Genomic DNA, 12500 nt, shown 5'->3' with positions numbered 1-12500 from the left:
GCACGCGTCCCCGGGGCGAGGCCGGAGCCCCGCCCGCGAGTCGGCGCTCGTTTGCATGTATTAGCTCTGGATTTGCCACAGTTATCCAAGTAACGGTGGAGCGATCAAAGGAACCATAACTGATTTAATGAGCCGTTCGCAGTTTCACTGTACTGGCCATTCGTACTTAGACATGCATGGCTTAATCTTGAAAACAAGCATATGCTACTGGCAGGATCAACCAGAGTGCGTCTGCCGCCGGGGGGGCGCTGCTGGTGGCGGTGCGGCCCTGGTCCGGGACGAGGCTGTGGCTACAGCCGGGCCCGGGGGGCCGCGCGACACTCGTATACGTTCGGACGGGCTGACGAGCGGGTGTCGTGAAACGATGTTTCGCGCGGAGCCCTAGCACGCGTGGCGTCGGGCTCCGCGACGGTCGGACGTCTGGGTGTGGCTCGAGACGGAAGCTCGACCTCGGTTCGTCTTGGTTCTGCCGCCAAAAGGTTCACGCCGAGGCATGGTTTCGCAAGAGGGCCCCGCGAGTGCCAGCCGTGGATCCCGCCTCACTCGTAACTCGTATCGGATTCGTCCGGCCTCACTTTCGTTCGCACATCGGACAGTTATACGTGTGCTTTAGTAGCTTCCGTTCCCTCTTAGTGAGGCCGTCCGTACGTACCGCCCCAGCTCTTTCTGAGGCGGGTATCCACTCGGCTCGGGGGGGCCCAACGTTTGCCTAGTATCCTCGGCGCTGGAGCTTGACCCGCAAAGCCGGAGGAGCCGCACGCCCGAACACCGGCTTGCGCCGGCCGACGTGGGCCCTCCGAGGCGGGTCTCGTGTGCCAATCGCTCAGTTGGGGAACCGGCAGGCCCGTGGGCCGACGCCGGCTCACCCGGGGGTGAAGGGTGCTTCGATGGAGGCCCCCTGTCAGCCTCCGCGGAAGTCCGGCTTCAATACTTTAAAGTTTGAAAAACTTAGACATTTTTCGAGAACCGGAGCTTAGAGGGGTACATGCAAAAGCCAGGGCCGCGGGAAGCGCCCTAAATACTTCAATACTTTAAAATTTGAAAAACTTAGAAATTTTTCGAGAACCGGCATCTTCCCTCGGTAATTGCGAGATGCGAGGCCGCCCCTAGCCTCTGCTCTGTCGGACTCAATGGTCACGGGTGGCCGCTGATTAGCCCTGGTGCTCACCTCTCAAAATTGCGAGTCCCTAATATAATTCTGGCTGTCGGCTGGAGAAGGGGGTATAAAATCGGCACTTGAGGGAACGCCGGGCCCTCAAGTTCGGGGCCCTCTAGCGGATTTTTGAGGTACTGCACTCCCATTGGAAATGCATTGGCCATAGGAATACATGGGCGCTCCGTCCACTACAATGTAATTCCCTCACAATATCTGCCCCCGCGTGGCCGCGCGATGCTACTGCTGCCCCGTTGGGAATGAATGGGCCTTTCGGAGGCCATAAATACAGCGCCGCTGCATGGATTTTGGCGGTACTGCGGCTGTCGTTGAAAATACATGGACCCGTCTGAATGAATGGGCCTTTCGGATTCCATAAACCCAGCGCCGCTGCATGGATTTTGGCGGTACTGCGGCTGTCGCTGAAAATACATGGACCCGTCTGAATGAATGGGCCTTTCGGAGGCCATAAACTCAGCGCCGCTGCATGGATTTTGGCGGTACTGCGGCTGTCGCTGAAAATACATGGACCCGTCTGAATGAATGGACAAAATATAAATCAGACACTACAGAACACAAGCATAATCCAAGATTACAAAATCATCTCAGCCTTTAAAAGAAACAAAAACCTGAAAGACTACTTAGTAAAAAGTAAATTACCAGAAATCAACATAACACAAACGCAGGGCCCCACATTCTACAAACAAGCCACCACAGTTAGGAACACCGTCACCCACACAAACTACCTAATTAAACAAACAATCACACCTGCTACGGAAAACTGAAAATACATGGACCCGTCTGAATGTATGGGCCTTTCGGAGGCCATAAACTCAGCCAGCGCCGGGCCAGTGTTTGGGGTATTGTGCCCGCCACTAGTGGCTGAATACATAATAATAATAATAATAATAATAATTCCCTTGTATTGTCATTCTGTGTAACAATGTACACAGAACGAAATGTCGATTGCACTGGGCTAGTGTTGAGGGAACGTCGGGCCCTCAAGTTCGGTGGCTTGGAGCGGATTTTTGAGGTACTGCACTCCCATTGGAAATGCATGGGCGCTCCGTCCACTACCATGTAATTCCCTCACAATATCTGCCCCTGCGTGGCCGCGGGATGCTACTGCAGCCCCGTTGGTAATGAATGGGCCTTTCGGAGGCCATAAATACAGCGCCGCTGCATGGATTTTGGCGGTACTGCTGCTGTCGCTGAAAATACATGGACCCGTCTGAATGAATGGGCCTTTCGGAGGCCATAAACTCAGCGCCTCTGCATGGATTTTGGCGGTACTGCGGCTGTCGCTGAAAATACATGGACCCGTCTGAATGAATGGGCCTTTCGGAGGCCATAAATCCAGCGCCGCTGCATGGATTTTGGCGGTACTGCGGCTGTCGCTGAAAATACATGGACCCGTCTGAATGAATGGACAAAATATAAATCAGACACTACAGAACACAAGCATAATCCAAGATTACAAAATCATCTCAGCCTTTAAAAGAAACAAAAACCTGAAAGACTACTTAGTAAAAAGTAAATTACCAGAAATCAACATAACACAAACGCAGGGCCCCACATTCTACAAACAAGCCACCACAGTTAGGAACACCGTCACCCACACAAACTACCTAATTAAACAAACAATCACACCTGCTACGGAAAACTGAAAATACATGGACCCGTCTGAATGTATGGGCCTTTCGGAGGCCATAAACTCAGCCAGCGCCGGGCCAGTGTTTGGGGTATTGTGCCCGCCACTAGTGGCTGAATACATAATAATAATAATAATAATAATAATTCCCTTGTATTGTCATTCTGTGTAACAATGTACACAGAACGAAATGTCGATTGCACTGGGCTAGTGTTGAGGGAACGTCGGGCCCTCAAGTTCGGTGGCTTGGAGCGGATTTTTGAGGTACTGCACTCCCATTGGAAATGCATGGGCGCTCCGTCCACTACAATGTAATTCCCTCACAATATCTGCCCCCGCGTGGCCGCGCGATGCTACTGCTGCCCCGTTGGGAATGAATGGGCCTTTCGGAGGCCATAAATCCAGCGCCGCTGCATGGATTTTGGCGGTACTGCGGCTGTCGTTGAAAATACATGGACCCGTCTGAATGAATGGGCCTTTCGGATTCCATAAACCCAGCGCCGCTGCATGGATTTTGGCGGTACTGCGGCTGTCGCTGAAAATACATGGACCCGTCTGAATGAATGGGCCTTTCGGAGGCCATAAACTCAGCGCCGCTGCATGGATTTTGGCGGTACTGCGGCTGTCGCTGAAAATACATGGACCCGTCTGAATGAATGGACAAAATATAAATCAGACACTACAGAACACAAGCATAATCCAAGATTACAAAATCATCTCAGCCTTTAAAAGAAACAAAAACCTGAAAGACTACTTAGTAAAAAGTAAATTACCAGAAATCAACATAACACAAACGCAGGGCCCCACATTCTACAAACAAGCCACCACAGTTAGGAACACCGTCACCCACACAAACTACCTAATTAAACAAACAATCACACCTGCTACGGAAAACTGAAAATACATGGACCCGTCTGAATGTATGGGCCTTTCGGAGGCCATAAACTCAGCCAGCGCCGGGCCAGTGTTTGGGGTATTGTGCCCGCCACTAGTGGCTGAATACATAATAATAATAATAATAATAATAATTCCCTTGTATTGTCATTCTGTGTAACAATGTACACAGAACGAAATGTCGATTGCACTGGGCTAGTGTTGAGGGAACGTCGGGCCCTCAAGTTCGGTGGCTTGGAGCGGATTTTTGAGGTACTGCACTCCCATTGGAAATGCATGGGCGCTCCGTCCACTACCATGTAATTCCCTCACAATATCTGCCCCTGCGTGGCCGCGGGATGCTACTGCAGCCCCGTTGGTAATGAATGGGCCTTTCGGAGGCCATAAATACAGCGCCGCTGCATGGATTTTGGCGGTACTGCTGCTGTCGCTGAAAATACATGGACCCGTCTGAATGAATGGGCCTTTCGGAGGCCATAAACTCAGCGCCTCTGCATGGATTTTGGCGGTACTGCGGCTGTCGCTGAAAATACATGGACCCGTCTGAATGAATGGGCCTTTCGGAGGCCATAAATCCAGCGCCGCTGCATGGATTTTGGCGGTACTGCGGCTGTCGCTGAAAATACATGGACCCGTCTGAATGAATGGACAAAATATAAATCAGACACTACAGAACACAAGCATAATCCAAGATTACAAAATCATCTCAGCCTTTAAAAGAAACAAAAACCTGAAAGACTACTTAGTAAAAAGTAAATTACCAGAAATCAACATAACACAAACGCAGGGCCCCACATTCTACAAACAAGCCACCACAGTTAGGAACACCGTCACCCACACAAACTACCTAATTAAACAAACAATCACACCTGCTACGGAAAACTGAAAATACATGGACCCGTCTGAATGTATGGGCCTTTCGGAGGCCATAAACTCAGCCAGCGCCGGGCCAGTGTTTGGGGTATTGTGCCCGCCACTAGTGGCTGAATACATAATAATAATAATAATAATAATAATTCCCTTGTATTGTCATTCTGTGTAACAATGTACACAGAACGAAATGTCGATTGCACTGGGCTAGTGTTGAGGGAACGTCGGGCCCTCAAGTTCGGTGGCTTGGAGCGGATTTTTGAGGTACTGCACTCCCATTGGAAATGCATGGGCGCTCCGTCCACTACAATGTAATTCCCTCACAATATCTGCCCCCGCGTGGCCGCGCGATGCTACTGCTGCCCCGTTGGGAATGAATGGGCCTTTCGGAGGCCATAAATACAGCGCCGCTGCATGGATTTTGGCGGTACTGCGGCTGTCGTTGAAAATACATGGACCCGTCTGAATGAATGGGCCTTTCGGATTCCATAAACCCAGCGCCGCTGCATGGATTTTGGCGGTACTGCGGCTGTCGCTGAAAATACATGGACCCGTCTGAATGAATGGGCCTTTCGGAGGCCATAAACTCAGCGCCGCTGCATGGATTTTGGCGGTACTGCGGCTGTCGCTGAAAATACATGGACCCGTCTGAATGAATGGACAAAATATAAATCAGACACTACAGAACACAAGCATAATCCAAGATTACAAAATCATCTCAGCCTTTAAAAGAAACAAAAACCTGAAAGACTACTTAGTAAAAAGTAAATTACCAGAAATCAACATAACACAAACGCAGGGCCCCACATTCTACAAACAAGCCACCACAGTTAGGAACACCGTCACCCACACAAACTACCTAATTAAACAAACAATCACACCTGCTACGGAAAACTGAAAATACATGGACCCGTCTGAATGTATGGGCCTTTCGGAGGCCATAAACTCAGCCAGCGCCGGGCCAGTGTTTGGGGTATTGTGCCCGCCACTAGTGGCTGAATACATAATAATAATAATAATAATAATAATTCCCTTGTATTGTCATTCTGTGTAACAATGTACACAGAACGAAATGTCGATTGCACTGGGCTAGTGTTGAGGGAACGTCGGGCCCTCAAGTTCGGTGGCTTGGAGCGGATTTTTGAGGTACTGCACTCCCATTGGAAATGCATGGGCGCTCCGTCCACTACCATGTAATTCCCTCACAATATCTGCCCCTGCGTGGCCGCGGGATGCTACTGCAGCCCCGTTGGTAATGAATGGGCCTTTCGGAGGCCATAAATACAGCGCCGCTGCATGGATTTTGGCGGTACTGCTGCTGTCGCTGAAAATACATGGACCCGTCTGAATGAATGGGCCTTTCGGAGGCCATAAACTCAGCGCCTCTGCATGGATTTTGGCGGTACTGCGGCTGTCGCTGAAAATACATGGACCCGTCTGAATGAATGGGCCTTTCGGAGGCCATAAATCCAGCGCCGCTGCATGGATTTTGGCGGTACTGCAGCTGTCGCTGAAAATACATGGACCCGTCTGAATGAATGGACAAAATATAAATCAGACACTACAGAACACAAGCATAATCCAAGATTACAAAATCATCTCAGCCTTTAAAAGAAACAAAAACCTGAAAGACTACTTAGTAAAAAGTAAATTACCAGAAATCAACATAACACAAACGCAGGGCCCCACATTCTACAAACAAGCCACCACAGTTAGGAACACCGTCACCCACACAAACTACCTAATTAAACAAACAATCACACCTGCTACGGAAAACTGAAAATACATGGACCCGTCTGAATGTATGGGCCTTTCGGAGGCCATAAACTCAGCCAGCGCCGGGCCAGTGTTTGGGGTATTGTGCCCGCCACTAGTGGCTGAATACATAATAATAATAATAATAATAATAATTCCCTTGTATTGTCATTCTGTGTAACAATGTACACAGAACGAAATGTCGATTGCACTGGGCTAGTGTTGAGGGAACGTCGGGCCCTCAAGTTCGGTGGCTTGGAGCGGATTTTTGAGGTACTGCACTCCCATTGGAAATGCATGGGCGCTCCGTCCACTACAATGTAATTCCCTCACAATATCTGCCCCCGCGTGGCCGCGCGATGCTACTGCTGCCCCGTTGGGAATGAATGGGCCTTTCGGAGGCCATAAATACAGCGCCGCTGCATGGATTTTGGCGGTACTGCGGCTGTCGTTGAAAATACATGGACCCGTCTGAATGAATGGGCCTTTCGGATTCCATAAACCCAGCGCCGCTGCATGGATTTTGGCGGTACTGCGGCTGTCGCTGAAAATACATGGACCCGTCTGAATGAATGGGCCTTTCGGAGGCCATAAACTCAGCGCCGCTGCATGGATTTTGGCGGTACTGCGGCTGTCGCTGAAAATACATGGACCCGTCTGAATGAATGGACAAAATATAAATCAGACACTACAGAACACAAGCATAATCCAAGATTACAAAATCATCTCAGCCTTTAAAAGAAACAAAAACCTGAAAGACTACTTAGTAAAAAGTAAATTACCAGAAATCAACATAACACAAACGCAGGGCCCCACATTCTACAAACAAGCCACCACAGTTAGGAACACCGTCACCAACACAAACTACCTAATTAAACAAACAATCACACCTGCTACGGAAAACTGAAAATACATGGACCCGTCTGAATGTATGGGCCTTTCGGAGGCCATAAACTCAGCCAGCGCCGGGCCAGTGTTTGGGGTATTGTGCCCGCCACTAGTGGCTGAATACATAATAATAATAATAATAATAATAATTCCCTTGTATTGTCATTCTGTGTAACAATGTACACAGAACGAAATGTCGATTGCACTGGGCTAGTGTTGAGGGAACGTCGGGCCCTCAAGTTCGGTGGCTTGGAGCGGATTTTTGAGGTACTGCACTCCCATTGGAAATGCATGGGCGCTCCGTCCACTACCATGTAATTCCCTCACAATATCTGCCCCTGCGTGGCCGCGGGATGCTACTGCAGCCCCGTTGGTAATGAATGGGCCTTTCGGAGGCCATAAATACAGCGCCGCTGCATGGATTTTGGCGGTACTGCTGCTGTCGCTGAAAATACATGGACCCGTCTGAATGAATGGGCCTTTCGGAGGCCATAAACTCAGCGCCTCTGCATGGATTTTGGCGGTACTGCGGCTGTCGCTGAAAATACATGGACCCGTCTGAATGAATGGGCCTTTCGGAGGCCATAAATCCAGCGCCGCTGCATGGATTTTGGCGGTACTGCGGCTGTCGCTGAAAATACATGGACCCGTCTGAATGAATGGACAAAATATAAATCAGACACTACAGAACACAAGCATAATCCAAGATTACAAAATCATCTCAGCCTTTAAAAGAAACAAAAACCTGAAAGACTACTTAGTAAAAAGTAAATTACCAGAAATCAACATAACACAAACGCAGGGCCCCACATTCTACAAACAAGCCACCACAGTTAGGAACACCGTCACCAACACAAACTACCTAATTAAACAAACAATCACACCTGCTACGGAAAACTGAAAATACATGGACCCGTCTGAATGTATGGGCCTTTCAGAGGCCATAAACTCAGCCAGCGCCGGGCCAGTGTTTGGGGTATTGTGCCCGCCACTAGTGGCTGAATACATAACAATAATAATAATAATAATAATTCCCTTGTATTGTCATTCTGTGTAACAATGTACACAGAACGAAATGTCGATTGCACTGGGCTAGTGTTGAGGGAACGTCGGGCCCTCAAGTTCGGTGGCTTGGAGCGGATTTTTGAGGTACTGCACTCCCATTGGAAATGCATGGGCGCTCCGTCCACTACCATGTAATTCCCTCACAATATCTGCCCCTGCGTGGCCGCGGGATGCTACTGCAGCCCCGTTGGTAATGAATGGGCCTTTCGGAGGCCATAAATACAGCGCCGCTGCATGGATTTTGGCGGTACTGCTGCTGTCGCTGAAAATACATGGACCCGTCTGAATGAATGGGCCTTTCGGAGGCCATAAACTCAGCGCCTCTGCATGGATTTTGGCGGTACTGCGGCTGTCGCTGAAAATACATGGACCCGTCTGAATGAATGGGCCTTTCGGAGGCCATAAATCCAGCGCCGCTGCATGGATTTTGGCGGTACTGCGGCTGTCGCTGAAAATACATGGACCCGTCTGAATGAATGGACAAAATATAAATCAGACACTACAGAACACAAGCATAATCCAAGATTACAAAATCATCTCAGCCTTTAAAAGAAACAAAAACCTGAAAGACTACTTAGTAAAAAGTAAATTACCAGAAATCAACATAACACAAACGCAGGGCCCCACATTCTACAAACAAGCCACCACAGTTAGGAACACCGTCACCAACACAAACTACCTAATTAAACAAACAATCACACCTGCTACGGAAAACTGAAAATACATGGACCCGTCTGAATGTATGGGCCTTTCAGAGGCCATAAACTCAGCCAGCGCCGGGCCAGTGTTTGGGGTATTGTGCCCGCCACTAGTGGCTGAATACATAACAATAATAATAATAATAATAATTCCCTTGTATTGTCATTCTGTGTAACAATGTACACAGAACGAAATGTCGATTGCACTGGGCTAGTGTTGAGGGAACGTCGGGCCCTCAAGTTCGGTGGCTTGGAGCGGATTTTTGAGGTACTGCACTCCCATTGGAAATGCATGGGCGCTCCGTCCACTACCATGTAATTCCCTCACAATATCTGCCCCTGCGTGGCCGCGGGATGCTACTGCAGCCCCGTTGGTAATGAATGGGCCTTTCGGAGGCCATAAATACAGCGCCGCTGCATGGATTTTGGCGGTACTGCTGCTGTCGCTGAAAATACATGGACCCGTCTGAATGAATGGGCCTTTCGGAGGCCATAAACTCAGCGCCTCTGCATGGATTTTGGCGGTACTGCGGCTGTCGCTGAAAATACATGGACCCGTCTGAATGAATGGGCCTTTCGGAGGCCATAAATCCAGCGCCGCTGCATGGATTTTGGCGGTACTGCTGCTGTCGTTGAAAATACATGGACCCGTCTGAATGTATGGGCCTTTCGGAGGCCATATACTCAGCGCCGGGCCGGTGTTTGGGGAATCGTGCCCGCCACTAGTGGCTGAATCCCGGGCTAGTGTTGGGGGACTTGTGCCCGCCAATAGTGGCTGAATCCCGGGCTAGTGTTGGGGGACTTGTGCCCGCCAATAGTGGCTGAAATCCGCGCCGGTGTTTGGGGAAATGTGCGCGTATTATCGGGCCGGTGTTTGGGGAATTGCGCGCGTATTATCGGGCCGGTGTTTGGGGAATCGTGCCCGCCACTAGTGGCTGAATCCCGGGCTAGTGTTGGGGGACTTGTGCCCGCCAATAGTGGCTGAAATCCGCGCCGGTGTTTGGGGAATTGTGCGCGTATTATCGGGCCGGTGTTTGGGGATATGCGCGCGTATTATCGGACCGGTGTTTGGGGAATCGTGCCCGCCACTAGTGGCTGAATCCCGGGCTAGTGTTGGGGGACTTGTGCCCGCCAATAGTGGCTGAAATCCGCGCCGGTGTTTGGGGAATTGTGCGCGTATTATCGGGCCGGTGTTTGGGGATATGCGCGCGTATTATCGGACCGGTGTTTGGGGAATTGTGCGCGTATTATCGGGCCGGTGTTTGGGGATTTGCGCGCGTATTATCGGGCCGGTGTTTGGGGAATTGCGCGCGTATTATCGGGCCGGTGTTTGGGGAATTGTGCGCGTATTATCGGGCCGGTGTTTGGGGATATGCGCGCGTATTATCGGGCCGGTGTTTGGGGAATCGTGCCCGCCACTAGTGGCTGAATCCCGGGCTAGTGTTGGGGGACTTGTGCCCGCCAATAGTGGCTGAAATCCGCGCCGGTGTTTGGGGAATTGCGCGCGTATTATCGGGCCGGTGTTTGGGGAATTGTGCGCGTATTATCGGGCCGGTGTTTGGGGATTTGCGCGCGTATTATCGGGCCGGTGTTTGGGGAATTGTGCCCGCCACTAGTGGCTGAGAACTTGGCTAGTGTTTGGGGACTTGTGCCCGCCACTAGTGGCTGAAATCCGGGCCGGTGTTTGGGGAATTGTGCGCGTATTATCGGGCCGGTGTTTGGGGATATGCGCGCGTATTATCGGACCGGTGTTTGGGGAATTGCGCGCGTATTATCGGGCCGGTGTTTGGGGAATTGTGCGCGTATTATCGGGCCGGTGTTTGGGGATATGCGCGCGTATTATCGGACCGGTGTTTGGGGAATCGTGCCCGCCACTAGTGGCTGAATCCCGGGCTAGTGTTGGGGGACTTGTGCCCGCCAATAGTGGCTGAAATCCGCGCCGGTGTTTGGGGAATTGTGCGCGTATTATCGGGCCGGTGTTTGGGGATATGCGCGCGTATTATCGGACCGGTGTTTGGGGAATTGCGCGCGTATTATCGGGCCGGTGTTTGGGGAATCGTGCCCGCCACTAGTGGCTGAATCCCGGGCTAGTGTTGGGGGACTTGTGCCCGCCAATAGTGGCTGAAATCCGCGCCGGTGTTTGGGGAATTGTGCGCGTATTATCGGGCCGGTGTTTGGGGATATGCGCGCGTATTATCGGACCGGTGTTTGGGGAATTGTGCCCGCCACTAGTGGCTGAGAACTTGGCTAGTGTTTGGGGACTTGTGCCCGCCAATAGTGGCTGAAATCCGCGCCGGTGTTTGGGGAATTGTGCGCGTATTATCGGGCCGGTGTTTGGGGATATGCGCGCGTATTATCGGACCGGTGTTTGGGGAATCGTGCCCGCCACTAGTGGCTGAATCCCGGGCTAGTGTTGGGGGACTTGTGCCCGCCAATAGTGGCTGAAATCCGCGCCGGTGTTTGGGGAATTGTGCGCGTATTATCGGGCCGGTGTTTGGGGATATGCGCGCGTATTATCGGACCGGTGTTTGGGGAATTGTGCCCGCCACTAGTGGCTGAGAACTTGGCTAGTGTTGGGGGACTTGTGCCCGCCAATAGTGGCTGAGAACTTGGCTAGTGTTTGGGGACTTGTGCCCGCCACTAGTGGCTGAAATCCGGGCCGGTGTTTGGGGAATTGTGCGCGTATTATCGGGCCGGTGTTTGGGGATATGCGCGCGTATTATCGGACCGGTGTTTGGGGAATTGCGCGCGTATTATCGGGCCGGTGTTTGGGGAATTGTGCGCGTATTATCGGGCCGGTGTTTGGGGATATGCGCGCGTATTATCGGACCGGTGTTTGGGGAATCGTGCCCGCCACTAGTGGCTGAATCCCGGGCTAGTGTTGGGGGACTTGTGCCCGCCAATAGTGGCTGAAATCCGCGCCGGTGTTTGGGGAATTGTGCGCGTTTTATCGGGCCGGTGTTTGGGGATATGCGCGCGTATTATCGGGCCGGTGTTTGGGGAATTGTGCCCGCCACTAGTGGCTGAGAACTGGGCTAGTGTTGGGGGACTTGTGCCCTCCAATAGTGGCTGAAATCCGGGCCGGTGTTTGGGGAATTGCGCGCGTATTATCGGGCCGGTGTTTGGGGAATTGCGCGCGTATTATCGGGCCGGTGTTTGGGGAATTGTGCGCGTATTATCGGGCCGGTGTTTGGCGATTTGCGCGCGTATTATCGGGCCGGTGTTTGGGGAATTGCGCGCGTATTATCGGGCCGGTGTTTGGGGAATTGTGCGCGTATTATCGGGCCGGTGTTTGGGGATATGCGCGCGTATTATCGGGCCGGTGTTTGGGGAATCGTGCCCGCCACTAGTGGCTGAATCCCGGGCTAGTGTTGGGGGACTTGTGCCCGCCAATAGTGGCTGAAATCCGCGCCGGTGTTTGGGGAATTGTGCGCGTATTATCGGGCCGGTGTTTGGGGATATGCGCGCGTATTATCGGACCGGTGTTTGGGGAATCGTGCCCGCCACTAGTGGCTGAATCCCGGGC

The 12500-nt window shown here is 51.5% G+C and overlaps 1 non-coding gene across 1 annotated transcript in view; it reads right to left on the bottom strand.

The window, feature by feature from the left end:
• LOC148345383 (18S ribosomal RNA) overlaps positions 1-227 on the bottom strand; it is a 1987-nt gene extending 1760 nt beyond the window's left edge. Inside the window, exon 1 of the ribosomal RNA XR_015848619.1 lies at positions 1-227. This exon is cut by the window's left edge and continues 1760 nt beyond it. This is a non-coding gene — a ribosomal RNA (18S ribosomal RNA).
• Between the last annotated feature and the right edge of the window lie 12273 nt (positions 228-12500).

The sequence above is a fragment of the Urocampus carinirostris genome, unplaced genomic scaffold, assembly GCF_059441175.1.
Source record: "Urocampus carinirostris isolate Australia breed hairy pipefish unplaced genomic scaffold, RoL_Ucar_1.0 HiC_scaffold_48, whole genome shotgun sequence".
NCBI classification, from domain to species: Eukaryota; Metazoa; Chordata; class Actinopteri; order Syngnathiformes; family Syngnathidae; genus Urocampus; species Urocampus carinirostris.
Note: the sequence above shows the minus strand (reverse complement) of the source record. Positions and strands in the feature narration are given on the sequence as shown.